Raw genomic sequence first — 12,688 nt, 5'->3', positions numbered from 1 at the left:
GGGGGGGGGGGGGGGGGGGGATAAAACCATCACATTTCCCATTCCTGCTTCTTATCCACTACTTTCAGCTGGTGAGAAGACAGCAACGCTTATGCATTTGCCAGGCCTCCAGAGCAAGCTTCAGAACACGCCCCACGCTGCAGCGACTCCCGTCCATAATTCCTGTGCTGAATTCCTGTGCTGCAGGACTATGGAACCCCTCAAAGCATCCAGCCCCTCGGGACAACCCCCCGGAGAGACTCGGCAAAACCCACGTGTGGGCGTGTCCCGCAGCATGTCAGCCGCGCGGCCAGACCCAGACAGGAGTGAAGTGCCGCCTTCTGGGGCGTAGCAGAAGCCAGGATGACGCAGCACCCGGTAAATCATTTCCTAATTTTCAAGCCTCAGTTGACACAGCCCAGCGGGAAGGCACGTCAGCCGTCCCCTGGAATGCCGGGCTCGGGGGAGAAGGAAGAGAGCGCGGAGCCCACCGGGTTGCGGAAGGGGCGCGTTTGATCGGAAGTGACGGCCGCAGCCTGTGGACCGACGTGTGAGGCTGCAGGGGCGGCATGCCGTCCAAGACCCCTGGCACGCACTGCAGCCACCACGAGAGCCCCCACACACACACCTCTCCCGAGACAGCCGCGAGCCACACTCCCGGAGGGCAGAAGCCGGTGGTCGGGGACGAGACGGCCCACAGACGTGGCCTGTGTGGACACAGCGCCCAGGGGGAGGCAGGGTGACTGCCACATTGGCATGACGCCCCCTCGGGGCCTGTCCCCTTTACTGGGGACATATCTCTACGCGACACACACACACACACCCTCTCAGGACATGCCCCCTCCCCGGGGCCAGCCCTGTCAGAACACCCAGAGGGGCCTGCACATTTCCTTCCCCAACAAAGCCGCCTCTGGGGTCTCGAGAAGGCATCGACAGGGGTGCCCACAGAAGGACAGGACTCAGTGACATCGCGGCAAGAGAGTCGGGAGACCCCTCCCCAGCCTGGCAGGGCCTGGTGTCCCGCAGGTGTCCCGCAGGTGTCCAGGGCTGGCTAAAATTGTCTGGAACACCTGAGCTCACAGAGCAGCCTCTCCCCCAGAACCCTCAGGTGCAGCGAGGCCTGGCAAAGGCTCTGGAGAGGAACACCTCCTGTGTCAGGCCCCGGAGGGCCGCTCCCGTGGAGCGCTCACCTACCTGGGGCAGGTGAACTTTGTCTGGACGGCTGCAGGAAGGCCGTGGGTCCCGCCGGGCTCCTGGCCGCCGTCCCGTCTCCACAGGCACAGGAACGGCTCCGTCTGGCCAGCCAGGGCCCTGGCAGCGAGGCTCTCCCCCGGTAACAGGAAGTGCCTCCCGGCGTGGCTGTACCGTGTCACGGGCCGGGCTATCAACATAGGGGTGTAGGGAGGTGTGAGCACAGCCACAGGGCAGGGGACAAACGCCATTAAACATTAGCCAGCTCCACAGAGCTGTGGCACTGGAAGTCCGGCCCAGGCTCGGGAGGCAGCCGCCTCTCCCAGAGCCTGTCCCAGCTCCTGCCGTCCAGGCCCTGAGCTCCCCTGGCTGGAGCCTGGCAGGCCCTGACCTGCCCCCCCACTACAACCCGCAGGCCTGGAGACACTGGCCTGCTGTCCTCCCTGGACCTCAGCGGCTCCTCCTGCCTTCAGCAGAGCAGGGGCTGGAGAAACCGGTTCCTCTGGCAGGCAGCAGGCAGGCCTTCCCATCCACAGGGCTGGGGCTTTGGGAAGAGTAAGACTTAGGGGCCGTGTGCTCGGACCGGAAGCTTTGGGGGGGCAGTGGAGGGGGGGCCAGGGCCTCCTGAAGAATAAGACCTGCCAGAAGCCTCCACACCTGGCCCCTCCTCAGAGCTACGATGCACCCCTCCAAGCCAGCCAAGGAGCCAGACAGAACGTGCTGGCCAGTTTCAGCAGAGATCCTGATGATTGGCACCGGCACCAACTCCTCTGCTTTGTGGCCGCTCCTGGTGAGCCTTCGGCCTGCCTCCCCCATGACAATGCGCTCTTAGACAGCGCCCAGAGCCAGAGCATCGGCTCCTATTAGGGGAAAGAACTGCCGGAAGGAGACCGCCACCTGGTTCAGGCAGAAGGGAGCTTCCTGGGGACAGCCAGCCTGGCCGGGCCTCACTCTACAGCAGGGTGACCCGTGAGGGAGCTACAAGGGATGGCAGAGAGAGATTACATCGGGAAGGGCGAGTGGGGGTGTGGCCGCAGCAGTGGGTGAGGAAGTGACCTCAGAGCCTGGCACTGCCCACCCTCCCACAGCTACCTGGGTGACAGGTGCAGCCAGGGACTTCTAGAGAGGGCTACGTGTAGTCTTGCAAGGAGAGAGAACAGAGGGGAACAGGTCTACGGGGGGTTTCCCATGGAGAGGAAGCACAGGGAAGGAGTGACCTAACTTAGGCATCAAAAGAAAGAGCAGAGCACACATGTAAAGGAAGACCTACAAGGGAACATGTGGGGGGAGGGGGAGGAGGAGGGAGAGGGGGAGGGGGCAGCCAGCCTCCCAGCTGCAGCGCCAGGCCCACTGCTCCAACACGGCTTTGTCTTAAGATGATCTAAGTGGAAGACGTTTGAGAGTCAACAGCCTCAAGAGTAAAAAAGGACCAAAGGGAGACAAGAAGGGATGAAGAAAGAGAGAGGAAAAAAACAAAAGAAACAGAAGGGAGAGATGGAAGGAGGAGAGAGAGAACAAGAAAGAGAAAGGAAGGAAGGAAGAAAGGAAGGAAGGAAGCGATGGAGGGAGGGAGGGGGGGAAGGAAGGAAAACGGTCCTCTCAGAACTTTTTTTTTTGTCAGTTGTGGGACTTGAATTCTGGGTCTGGGTGCTGTCCCTGTGCTCTTCAGCTCAAGGCTAGCGCTCTACCATTTGAGCCACGGACCACTTCTGGTTTTCTGAATGGTTTATTGGAGATAAGAGTCTCACGGACTTTCCTGTCCGGGCTGGCTTTGAACTGTGATCCTCAGATCTCAGCCTCCTGAGTAGCTAAGATTACAGGCATGCGCCACTGGCACCCAGCAGAACTTTATCTGGGACTGGGCATAGTGGCACAGGTCTATAGTTCCCCGCTATTCGGGAATCAAAAGTAGGAGGATTGAGGTTCATGGCCCAGGCCCTGAAATCTAGGGAGATTCTAACTTAAAAAAACAAACTAGGGCTGTGAAGGTGGCTCAGTGGTAGAGCGCTTGCCTTGCATGCATGAGGCCCTGGGTTCGATTCCCCAGCACCACATAAGCAAAAAGGAAAAAAGCCGGAAGTGGTGCTGTGGCTCAAGTGGTAGAGCACTAGCCTTGAGCTGAAGAGCTGAGGGACAGCACCCAGGCCCAGAGTTCAGGCCCACAACCGGACCCCAAAAAAAAAAAAAAACTAAAAGCAAAAGGACTAGAGACATCGCTCAAGTAGTAAACACAATTACCTAGTAAGCATGAGACCTAGATCGCCAGTACTACTGGGGAAAAATAATTTAAAAAATTTTAAAAGATCTTTTCTTATGTGACTAGAAGAAGCATAAATCTGAGGGGGCCGTAGACTCCTCTTTGGGGCAGATCTGTTCCCAGAGGGGAATGGAAATAAACATACTTGAAATGTCCTTGACCAAGGGAGCTTTAGGACCTTGAAGCAGACAGACAAAGCATCCATACATGCATAGGCAAAAAAGGTCACAAAATCCAGCTCCTATCTGCTCTTCTAAAGACTTGTTTGCTTTCCTAAGACAGCAATTTGCTCTTCCCATGTGGATTTTCCCCCTCTTCACCTTCCCCAACTATATCAGACATGGAACCTTCTAGCTGATTGATGGGCCAGCTCCTCCCTCCGTCGGCTCCCACACTCATCTGTGCTCTTGCTAGTCTGCCTTGAGCTGATTAATCTGCAGACCCCCAGTACCGAGCACAAGAGGGTAAAGGAAACGTGACTTTCTGTCTTCCCATAGTAAGGGGACGGGTGTTTATCTGTATCTTTTGGAGCCATCCAAATCATTTCATCAGGCCCAATGGCCAATCCCACCACCCACCGGCCATGCAGCCGGCTGGATGGAATCCCAGCCTGTTCCGGGCAGGAGAGCCAGCGCGGGACCAAGCACGTGAACCCTCCTGAGGAGGGCGGGGTGGCATCATCCCTGGGCCCCCGGGAACAGCCGCGCTCCCCAAGGCTGCCTGCCGAGCCAGAGCTGAGCCCTGTGTTCTTTGCTTACAGGATGGCGGAAGGCGCAGATGTGAGAGCAATCCCCACCAAGGAGGGGTGTTCACAGGGCAGCAAAAACACCCCCTGCACTCCGGGAACCCTGAGTATGCTGAGCCCTGGTTCCCACGGCGGCTTCCCTCCTCCAGCCTGGGAGAAGCCTCTGGAAAGCCGGAGACTGACTGCACTTCCTCAGCAAGCCGAACTAGGCATGGCGACGGCGACCCCACCCCCTTCAGAAGAACCCCTGAAACCGATGGCTTTGTCTGGTAGGAACAGGGAGGACTCATCGATTCTCTGGAAAATCACTGCAGGCTGTGTTTGGAGTCGATCTATAGACGCCACCCAGGAAAAGAAGCCAGCGGGTTTCAAAGATCAGTGGGAGCTGAAGGGAAGGAAAAGCAGACACGGCTCTCGGTCTCCCCCTATCTGCCTGAAAGCAGAATGCACCTTCCCACCACTCCTGCCTCCCCTGGGGACAGATGGCCCCACATGGCTAGGGAGGAGGCAGAGTGTGCTGTGAACATGTCATTCACTGCTCCCGGTCATGAGCGAGCACCGGTGTCCTTCCACGGCGTCAGGATGTACTAACAATTCCCACACTATCATTTCCCATGTGCCAGCCGGCACCAGCATTTGCCAAGTTCCACCGACGTCACTTGGTAACCGGAAGCCATTGGCATGCAGGTCATTTTCCAGTCTAGATTACAAATATGAACTCAGATCACACATGATGTGTCACCATCATCTGCGGGTGGTGATGGGGAACGACGGGGTTAGTGTGGCTTCAGGACTTCCGTCGGGCAGTAGGGCTGAGACAAGTTCGACGCTGGCCGCCCCAGGTGGTTAGAGAAGAACGTGGCCCCAGTTGCAGAGCTGGTGAGGACTCAGGTGCTGGGATGCACAGTACTCCCAAGCTGCTCAGTCCAGACGGACAGAGACTTGGGTGAACCGAGTCAAGCAGGAGGGTGGAGCCGAGCTGGTAGCACAGAAGAGTGGAGAGTTCACAGCCTGCCCATCCACAAGGCCCACGCTGGGTGGTCTGGTGGCGGGGCAGGCCGTGCTGCCAGGTCACCTGTCCTGCTCATGGAACCCAAATGGAGAGCCTGTCTCGTGTCTGCTGGGACTGATGAGCCCAGGAGCCTGGCTTTCCTGGCATGCATTTGATCACTCATTGTCCGAGCATCCCTGAGCTCACAGGGTCGTAGGTGGGAACATTGGATTTGCATCAGTAAGTTACACTCGGCTACCACTGAGCCACAGCTCCACTTCTGGTTTGTTTGTTTTTTTATGTACTAGGCTGTTCCGCCTCTAGATGCAGACACTTCTGCTTTATAATAAGCAGCCCGTGAAGACAGGACACAGCCTAAGGGCTCCAGCTCCCCACAGTGTAGAAGAACTCGAAGCAGGGCCCAGCCTGCGCGCCGCACCTGCACGCAGACATTTGCTCCTCATAATCTATCACTGTCAGAAGCCCAACTCCTTTCCTGTCTCCTGTGGCTTCTCCACAATGGATTATCCTTTGTAGAAACAGCATCTAGCTACCTTCTGTAAAGGCCTCTGTGTACATAAAAATCAAAATATTAATATCAAATGAAAGGTATACACCTTTCTCCTAAACTGGCTTTTATCCATTTTAGTTACAGCTGCTGGAAGTAAAAGAAAATATTTTTTTTTCTCCCTCCCCTCCAACGTTGTATACTCGGAGCCGGTGAGACAAAAGGGAACTAAACAGACTCAGAAATCACTGCACTATCAAATCATCACAGAAGCACACAGGGTCATTTCCTCTCTCCTGCGCTGTGTCCCCTCACACGCAGCATCATCCAAAACTCGCATCAGTCCAAGACAACATGCCGTGCCAATGAGAACCCGAGCCAGCATGGTGAGGAGCATGGGCTCCAGCAAAGTGCGGATGAGCTCTGCTTTTCCATGCCAGGATCTCCAGCGCCAGCCTCAGCCCCGACACTGCTTCTAGAAAACATTTCCTGAGTTTCTGGACAATTCTATCATCTGACAATGATCGCCATAACCGAATGCACACACGCTGGTAACAGGCACCCTCACAAGGACCCAGAGCCCCAGCAGGGCCCCATGGTGACCAGGACCCTGGCCGTTTCCCATCGGCAGGACCTGAGCCCCCCAGGTGCTTAGGACTCCTTACTTTGGGATATTGGTAGACTCGCCCTGTTAGAGTTTGAGCATAAAGAGAGCCTTGACTGCTATTTGAAAATCACCAAGTTCACACTTCCATAACTCTCTTCATGTGCCGCCTGGACATACCTGGAGACAGAAGGCGGGGGGTGTGGTGGAGCGGGGCCCAGGAAGCCAGCCTGAGCTCTCGGGTGAGGCAGATGGCAGGACGTGAAGGGCCGGAACCTGCACTGTGGAGACGACCTCCCCGGGGACACAGCCCAGCACGGACACAGAGTCAGCAGGGAGAGGAGCAGGAGGCTTGGAGGGCCTGCTGAATGTGGGGCCAGAGCTGCGGGGGACTTACATGTTGTGTCCAGGAACAGACCACCAAGGACACACACGGGAGTCTAGTGTTCCTCATCAGCTAGACAAGGAAATGTGGAGAAAGGTAATGAGATCTGGACTGAGGGTGTCTGACTTCACAGGGTATCCGTGGGTTACTGCCACGCGCAGGGCGGGGCACTAGGAGGAAAGGAAAGGGAGCTCAGACACAGAAATAGAATGTGTGTGTGTGCATGTGCACGTGCGTGTGTGTGCACATGCATGCGTGTATGCGTGTGTGTGCACTGCACGTGTGTGTGTGCATGTGCGTGTGTGTGCATGTGTGTGTACATGCATGTGCGTGTTTGCATGTGCGTGTGTATGTGTGTGTGCACGTGCATGTGTGTGCATGTGCGTGTGTGTGTTCATGTGCATGTGCATGTGTGTGCATGTGCATGTGTGCGAGTGTGTGCATGTGCATGTGTGTGCATATGTGTGTGCATGTGTGTGCATGTGTGTGCACGTGCATGTGTGTGTGTATGTGCTGTGTGTGCATGTGTGTGCGTGTGTGTACATGCATGTGCGTATTTGCATGTGCGTGTGTATGTGCGTGCATGTGCACGTGCATGGGTGTGCATGTGTGTGTGTGTTCATGTGCATGTGCATGTGTGCATGTGTGTGAGTGTGTGCATGTGCATGTGCATGTGTGTGCATGTGTGTGCACGTGCATGTGTGTGTGCACGTGTGTATGTGTGAGAGAGAGAGCACACACACATGCACACAGGTCAGTACTGGGGCTTGAACTCCAGGCCTAGCCACTGTCCCTGAGCTTTTGTACTCAAGGCTACTGCTCTACCACTTGAGATGCAGCTCCACTTTCAGTTTTTTGGGTGGTTAATTGGAGATGGTCTCATTAACTTTACTCAGGCTGGCTTTGAACCACACTCCTCAGATCTCAGTCCCCTGAGTATCTAGGAGTATAGGCGTGAGCCCCTGCCTGCAATGGGACTTTGTCCTGGAGAGACAGTTGATTTCACCCTGTGGACACTGACCAGTGCCTGCTCCATCGTACGCCCCAGAGCCGGTAGCATGAGTGAACATGAACTCACTGATGTCTCCATGTCTTTGTGGGACCTCAAGAACGAATTTTGACACATGTATATTTTAGATCTGAAGGAGAGCCATCATTCTACTTTTCTAAAAAACAAAAATCCTCAGCTGGGCAGAGATCAGGAAAATTATAATGAAAGTTCAGCCCAAACTCAGTGAAACCCTTCCACAAAAAAAAAGCAATGCATGGTGACAGAAACTATAATCTCAGCTGCTCTGGAAATCAAGGTAGGAGAATCATAGAGTAAGACTCAATCTGAAGAGGAAATTAAAGCAAAAAGGGGGTTGGGTGGGGCTTAAGTGGTAGAACACCTGCCTAGCAAGTTAAGGCCCTGAGTTCAAGCCCCACTACCACCAATAAAAGGGGAAGGGAAATACTTTAGTCACCTTTAGAATGATCAATATCACCTTAGGCTCAGCTTCATATAAAGAAGAAAATGAAGATCATCTATAGTCAAAACATCCTCCACAGAGAGGTGTCATGAATTTTATGAGTAGCTGAGACATTTTTCCTTATTAAAGAAGTGATACACAGTCACTATGGAAAATTAGAAAGTACAAGAAAGTGAAAAGGAGGGAAACTTAACAACAGAAAGCCATGTGGAGGCCCCTGAATGCACCATCTGGCACATGACAGAATAACTACTGTATTAAGACATGTCACATGCTGTTTCCCCAGAGCAGCCCAAGAACTAATACACACATGTCAGTAAATGGCTTAACTCTTTTTCCATAAGTTTACATATTCTCGTAAAGTCATTTCAAGTGGTTAAGCAGTATTATGTTTTGGATGTATTTAAAGAATTCTTCTGTGTGTGTGTGTGTGTGTGTGTGTGTGTGTGTGTGTGTGTGTGTCCATTCTAGAGCTTAAACTCACGGTCAGGACACTGTTCTTTTTTAGCTTAAGGCTAACATTCTATCACTTGAGCCACAGCTCCATTTCTGCTCTTTTTTGTGTGTAATTAATTGGAGATAAGAATTTCATGGGCTTTCCTGCGAGGGCTAGCTTTAGAGTCACAATCCTCAGATCTCAGCCTCCTAAGTAACTAGGATAACAGGCATGAGCCACTGATGGCCCACAAGAATGCTTTTTTTATTAGTATCAATTAATTGCATAAGAAGGCTTCATTCTAGCAAGTCTATACGCAGTGCATAAAGAATACTTTATTATTAAACATTGAATGGTGATGGCATCTTAAGCATCAGAAACACCTTAACTCAAGAACCATATCTACTTTCAAGTGTTTTATAGTAGAATATAATGTTGTGGGTGCAATTTTATATCCTTTAATTTAACACTATCTCATAAGCAGTATTTGCTATCATTAAAAAAAAATCCTGAACATTGCTTTAATGACTTCATAATAAAAGACAATATTAGGACACATAATCTTATATCTTATGTATTTCATGTGACTTTAAGAATAAAAATACCCATTTGACTATGCAATGCATTCTTTCTAGTTTTTCAGTCTTACAAATAATGCTAAGACGAATGTGTTCAAGCCTTCAGGGTTGGTGTTGCTGGTTTTCCTTTTGTATTTGGGATTGTAGCTGACATTGGGCTGCTCTAGGGAGAATGCTCTGTCAGATCACGGATCAGTTTGTTTGCATCGTGACGCCATTCCCGTCCCCGGTCCAACCTGCAGGGTCTGAGGTGTCCCGATCCCATTGCATCCAAAAGTGGCCATTTTCCAAGTGGCAGGTGAGGGTGCAGAGTTGGCAAGTTCCCTTGAAATCACAATGTGCAAAATGTTCTCTGTGTGTGGCACTCATTGATTCATGAAATCGTGGGAGAGCACGGGGCCCAGATAAAATGGCCTTAAAATGGCAAGGGCCCTTCATCTCCCCTTGGGTAGAGGTTTCCCCCTATAGCCCAATGGCTCTACGTTCTTTTACATCTGCAGTATCACCAGAGACCAGAAACATAACTAGCAAGTTTGGCATGAGTGTAAGCAATAGGAAAGTCACCCCCTCTTTAAGCCAACCCCCAAAACTTAACATGTTCAACTCAGAAGAATCCTTGCTTTCCTGTTCTGGGCGGAGCCTGGCATGGGATGGGTCAGCTGGACTTGATGGGATAGGCCTGGAAGGCCACCATTAGTGGGAGTCCCAGCAAGCAAGCACACAGAGCAGGCAGGCTTCCCTTTGTCTCCCCAGCCTAGCAGGCCCCACCCCTCTGCCCCAATTGGCCGGGCTCAGGTTCATGCTCTGCTTACAATTGGCTAGTTTGAAAAGTGCAAGATGTATCCTAAACACAGTTTTTCCTAGTTAGTTATACAGCAACCCTTCAAAGACTTTGAGGTAAGATTAACAGTGCACAAGCAGTCTCCAAATACAACCTCTATTTTCTTTTTTTTTTCTTTTTTCTTTTTCTTTCTTTCTTTTTTTTTTTATTGGTCATGGGGCTTGAACTCTGGGCTTGGGCACTGTCCCTGTGCTCTTCAGCTCAAGGCGAGCGCTCTACCACTTGAGCCACAGCGCTACATCTGTTTTCTAGTGGTTCATTGGAGATAAAAGTCTCAAGGACCTTCCTGCTCAGGCTGGCTTTGAACCTCAATCCTCAGATCTCAGCTAGAATTACAAGTGTGAGCCACCAGCACCTGGTGTACCCTCTATTTTCTTGAGCAATCTGAGGTGCATCTTAATTACACTTTGGAGCGACCAGTTAAAACAAAAACTCTACCTTTCAAACATCCTTCCTAGCCCAAGCCTTTCCCTCTTTCCCTTGCTTGCCTTGATATTGTCTTAGAAGAATAATCAAGACAGAAGCCACCAGGCCAAAGAAGGAACTTCATCTTTTCCAGGTTTGTGACTGGGACTCAAACTTGGTACTTGACGCTTTCGCTCACTGGCCACCACTCTACCAACTGAGGCATGCCTCTAACTCCACAAAGCAGTGTGGTACCCCCGTCGCAGGACCCCCACCAAGAAGCCCACCGAGAGTCAGACATTCCGAAATGCAAAAGCAAGGCTTTATTCAGGCGGGCTGCAGCTCGGGCCTCGTCCTACACACCGACTCAGCGGAGCTTAGGAGGAGAGCCCCGAGCTGAAATGTCACAGGGTTTATAAAGGCAAAAACTACAAAGTTACAAAAGGAGAAGGAGAGAAAAAAAAATCACAGACTGACAAATTTACAGCAACTAGAGGCGTCAGCAGGGCATTCCAAGGTGATAAGAGGTAGTAGGAAGTTATCAAACCAGCTGGGTCTCAATGGGCCATCTGGACATTCCAGAGCAGTTAAAGCTTAGCAGGGAGTAATTGGTGGTCTGTTTATCTTTGGCCAGCGTGGTCATCTCCTGAAGTTTGTGGGGACCCAAGGCCAGCATAGTACAAAGTGGGGCCTGACTTCAGAGTAGCTTTGTTCAAGTAATCTATGGTTTAGCAATTTCAGCACAAACAAGACGGTTTCTGAAATTCAGGTGGGCCCCAGGTTAATATGAGCAACAGAAGAGTTACTGCTTCGAAACGAAGCCACTTTTAACTCTTCAGCAGGAACTTTTAAGCAACCCAATTTAATAGGAGAGAGAGCTTTTCTCACAAAAGGGGGAACTGTTCATTTTGGAACACAGAAGTTTCTGCACTAGTGGCTCCATTGCTCTTCGGGCCTGTGGCAGAGTAGCACACCACGATGGCTGCTACCGTTTGGGAAGGCGGGAATCAGGAGTAAGAAGGGAACCTCGCTAGGGTTCCAATGTCCACATCGAAGTCCGGCCTCAGTGATCTGACTTCCTCCAGGCCTCACCTCTCAATAGCAACTCAATGCTGACCAGGCCTTCAGCTGAATGAACGCCTGGACCTCTGGAAACACTGTAGGTCCAAACCACTGCAAGGTTTGGGGCTGGCGCTACCGTCAGCAAGAATATGTGTGAGAGGATTAGAGGTCAGGATTAGAAACAGAAGAACATACTACCAAATGACCCCAGGACCTCCCCCGGGGCCTTCTAGAAGGTTCCACACACATCTACACTACCAAACTAAAGACCAAGCCTCAAGTACACACACCCTGGGGAGAAAGATCATCTCCAGTCCACAGCACCACACCAGCAGGAACCCCCTCATCCCTGGACCTCAGGTCCTTCTGGTAAAAACCCGATTCTTCCAATAGAGAAAGGGAGGTGTTTGTCAAGCGGTGTACAGTGTTTCAAGGGTTTTTTAGGACGTAAAGTGTTTTAAGTTGGTTTTAAGCATACGCTCCTGTGGGGACTCTGCTTGGTTCACCAGCCCTAAACCAGGAGCTCTCCGCCGGAGCCATTCACAGCCTGTGTATCGCACAGACCACAGGCCAAAAGTGAGACAAAAGCCAAGTGAACACGGTCCTCACAGGTGACATGAAGCCTCCAAAGACAAGTTGTGTTTGGAAAGCAAAGCACGGTAGCAGAGGACGCACAGCCGCTGGAACGCGGTCATCCTGTCTCTCCTGTTTCTGCCGGGAGTTCTGCTGTGCGCACGTCCACGCGCCTCGCGCCTGACGGCCACGCACAGTGGAACACACGCCACCACGTCTGTTCTCGGCAGTCGGTGCTTCGCACGGGCTGCTGGCTGCAAGGAACAAAACCCGGGGTGTTTCTGTTGTGTTTAGAGCGGTCTCTCCCTTGCTTCTGCGGATGACGGACGCCTGTGTTCCGAAGCCTCTGGGTACGGTTCCTGTTCTTGGTGCACAGCCACGTGTCACATGCGTCATCTCTCAGGGTTTGCTCCTTAAGTCAACAGCCGTGGGGGTGGGGGGGTATTTTTAGCCTGTGGCGCAGACCGCAGGGAGCTCTTCAGTGTCTTGAGTGAGCTCCGGGGCACAGGTTTCTGGCGCGCAGTTGTGAAGTGGACATCTTGCCAGACTCAAGGGTGGCCTTGAATTTCAGCCACTCCTCAAGTCACTTTAAGGCCATGTAGAAAGTGCAAGAGTCCATGATTTTGTTACTCAGGCCCCGCCTGAGCAACCTTGAGACAAT

General features: G+C 52.3%; 1 protein-coding gene across 2 annotated transcripts in view; it reads right to left on the bottom strand.

The window, feature by feature from the left end:
* Positions 1-1,453, bottom strand: part of Igsf5 (immunoglobulin superfamily member 5) — a 28,465-nt gene extending 27,012 nt beyond the window's left edge. The window contains exon 1 of one of the 2 annotated variants that reach the window (XM_042687370.1): positions 1,173-1,453. The gene's annotated coding sequence lies outside the window, so the exon portion shown is untranslated. The remainder of the gene's footprint in view (positions 1-1,172) is intronic. The other variant, XM_042687371.1, reaches the window with a different exon arrangement.
* Positions 1,454-12,688: the final 11,235 nt, after the last annotated feature.

The sequence above is a fragment of the Dipodomys spectabilis genome, unplaced genomic scaffold (assembly GCF_019054845.1).
Source record: "Dipodomys spectabilis isolate Male_0828 unplaced genomic scaffold, ASM1905484v1 ptg000107l, whole genome shotgun sequence".
NCBI classification, from domain to species: Eukaryota; Metazoa; Chordata; class Mammalia; order Rodentia; family Heteromyidae; genus Dipodomys; species Dipodomys spectabilis.
This window is presented reverse-complemented; position numbering and strand designations above follow the sequence as displayed.